This window comes from Thermobia domestica, chromosome 10 (genome assembly GCF_964235325.1).
Source record: "Thermobia domestica chromosome 10, izTheDome1.hap1.1, whole genome shotgun sequence".
NCBI classification, from domain to species: Eukaryota; Metazoa; Arthropoda; class Insecta; order Zygentoma; family Lepismatidae; genus Thermobia; species Thermobia domestica.
This window is the reverse complement of record NC_137463.1, coordinates 174,806,622-174,810,436: the sequence shown is the minus strand read 5'-3', so window position 1 is coordinate 174,810,436 and position 3,815 is coordinate 174,806,622.

The following is a 3,815-nucleotide window of genomic DNA, read 5'->3' as shown; positions in this document are numbered from 1 at the left end:
TGTGTAGAACGGACCTAAACCTTACGTTTTCGTAAAAAGAAAATTAAAAACGAATGATTAGGAGCGAAGTTATAAGGGGTTAAGCGAGCGCTGACTCATCATTTTTCCCCACCCCTCCCCCATCTCAGTCGTGGGTCTGACATGTCCACCATGACTTTTCTTATTCCCTACCTTATAAGGAACAAACCATTTAAACTTTTTAAACCATTTAATTAAAAATGCTGAAATTTCCTATCATGCAAATTTCAACAGGGGGCTATTGTTTGACATGTTTCACAAACACCATTGGATTAAGAGTTGACAACCCAACATACAGTTATATATATATATATATATTAAATGGCACTATCTCAGGGTTATTACATATTCCAAATATATAAGCATCCATAAACATAAAAGTTTGAAGTGAAGACCTCTACAACAGTAATCACACAGTGAGATAGACATATCAATACACATCGGAACCACGTGTACCATGACATGATCAAGACCATGACCTAATTTCTACAATTAGGAACGAAGTTACAAGATATTTTACTTTCTTCAAAAGCCCTTATTTCGAAGGAAAAAAATGCTTATTTAAGTCACATTCAATCAAATAGATGCTTTCTAATAAAGAAGGTTATAACACCCTTTACAGCAATTTGACGTCTCAACCCAATCCAAACATTATGAAAAATATGGGTAGAGATTGTTATGGCCCGCAATCAAAACTACCTCTTAACTCAGTATGATGTGCTTATTCCGTAAAAGTATGAAATCTCGATTTAGGGGCCGTTCGAAAATTTTGTGGGCCCTGATCCAAAAAATCCAATATATTTCATTCAATCAGATATTTTGTTGTACGTCTTATATCTGGGGAACTACATAAAGTGCAGCCAAACCAAAACTACCACTTAACTCAGTATTGTGTCCTTATTCCGTAAAAAATATGAAATCTCGATTTAGGGTCTATCCAAAATTTTATGACCCCTGATCCAAAAAATCCAATGTTTTTCATTCAATTACAAAATTTCTTGTACGCCTTATATTTGGAGAACTGCATGTACTGTAGTCAAAGCAAAACAACCACTTATCTCAGTTTGATGTGCTTATTCCGTAAAATATACGAAAACTCGATTTATCTAGAGGCCGTTCAAAAATTTTGTGGCTTCTGACCCAACATCTAATTATTAGCCAAGGTCACAATCTTTTGATCCATTTTTTGGATCATTCCTAATATTCTTGTTAGGTTGTATAAAGTCAGATTAAACATGTAGTTCTTCTTCGATTTCATGTCTTGTCTCTTCAGTAACAAAACAAGGATGTTTACAACATAGGCAAAAGGTTTTATTTAATATACAAGATTATGATAATAATTTTAATATATATATATATATATATATATATATATATATATATATATATATATATATATATATATATATATATATATATATATATATAGATAGATAGATAGATAGATAGATAGATAGATAGATAGATAGATAGATAGATATGAAAGATTAAATAAAATGCTGCGATTGATTATTATATAATAAATATGTCCCGTGTGGAATATATTGGCCTTTTCGCTGGACTGTTGTACTCCTACGTAGTCGTTCTTTTAAAAAAAAAAAGTGTTCCGGGGGCCCATTGCTGGTACTATTTTATTTATTATTATATTATAGACGTATTATTTTGGTCTCGTCCGGGGGGGCACTCTCAGAGCTCCGGTGGGCCAGTGCCTCCCAAAAAAAAAAACATGTCTGAAAGAAACACTGCTCCTACGTTGTTAGCTGGAACAGAGCAGGTACAAAAGCTGTGAAAGGAAATTTAAGCGTGAACACAAATAGTATGGTGCTTGTATCTACTGTTTTATAATCTAATTCTGCTATTTGATTACAAGCTTATGAATATATCGTTGGTTATTTATACAAAAGGTTAATTACTTTCTGATTAAATTAACGAGATATGAAACAAATCCATTACATGGACTACATTACAAAATTAACAATAAGAATAATGTTTAGATTCATACTACGCTAATTTAATTACATATACTATAATTCATCTAATCTGCGGTTTCTTTGGGAGATATGAGCTTAATAAATACTTTCCTTTTTCAACGTAACATACCTTACTGCTGTTGAGAGTAAGAGAATCGATGATGCTATAAAAATATGTACGGGGAAATTCATTTCCGTGTAACATGTGTATTTAGGATTCAATTTCATGTTAACTCCTACTAATAAATTTATGTACACTCATGTCCAAAATTATTGTCGCATGTCTATAAATATGTTGTTGCAGAAATATAATTTGATAACGAATTCGCCCGGTATTTCTTATAATGTTAGTATGTGTACAATCGGCAAAGACATGTTTGTGGCAATTTGGTGTCAAAAGAGCAGTAAATAAGAACAATAAAACGAAAATAAAACTTTATGTCCATTTAGCAACATTTTGTTTTACTCATTCTAATTTTCGTATTTATAATTCTTTTCCTATGAAATTTACCGCAAATATATATTTCCCGATTATACACGTAATATCAGTATTAAAAGTACCCTGCAAAATCATTATCATATTATATTCTTACAAGTAGACAGATACGCGACAATCATTTTGGACATGACTGTACATTGTTTCGAATTCCTTATCTTTATAAACAGGATACATCAAAATTTTGTCTTGATACTTTTCTTTAATTTCTGAAGTTCTCATTGATACGTTTTTAGAAAATAGTGTAGGTTAAATTCTTTCCTTCAATGACTGTATTAATCCACATGGTGAGTCACGGTTGTTACCTCGTACCGTGCAATGTGATTGAGAAATGTTCACGACATCACCGAATTTTGGGTCTGTAATAAAATTTTTTACGGTTTTTCTATACGTGGGTGGTGGCTACTCAACTTATCTACAAGGGCCAAACGGCTCAGTTGTCATAATATCGCCTACGGAATGGATGACTGCTGTGCCGGAAGATCGAAGTGGAGCATTTCAAGATTGCTAGATATACTACTTAAAATGATGTAGCCTAGAAAATTGTTTAAAACAGAAATATTACTTTTGCCTGCTTCTATAACATTACACCAATAGTTTTGGTAGTTGCAATTACAGCAATAATTTTGATAGATTTCGCAATAACATAATTTTAAGCAGTGTTGTAAACTTCACCAATGTTTGGCATATCTCCGGAACGAGTTGAGATGTTCGGAATACGTTATATCATGCTCATAGTATTCAACATTACAGTACTTCAGGGAATTAGGAATTAGATTTCTGGGCTTAGATTAGGATTAGAATTAGACCAAACTGGGTAAATCCACTGCAGAAATCCATAAGTCAGAGTTATAGACTGCCGAAAACATGAAAAAAAAAAAAATGAAATTTAAAGGTCCATTGTTCAAATACTATGGGACCTACCGTAGTTGAGTCAAGACTTCGCTTAGGAATTAGTATGTGCCCTATCCAAAAATACATGTTTCAGAATCCTGCGGTACTTCCGCAACAATTTTTATAGAGGTAGTTGGTGAGTACTTCAAATTATATGCCTCTAGCCAAACACTCTCTATAAAAATTGTTGGGTGAATACCACAGGATTCTGAAGCATGAATTTTTGGATAGCGCACATATTACTGCGTAAGTAAAGTCTTGACCCGATTAATGTAGGTCCTATAGTATTCGAGCTATGGACCTTTAAAATTCACTTTTCCGTGTTTTCGGCAGAATGCAACTCGGACATGTAAAATATCTGCACCCAGGTTCGTCTATACTCTTTGTCTTAACTCGGTGTCAGGAATCACCTCTCAAACGTCGTCGGTGTTGTTTTG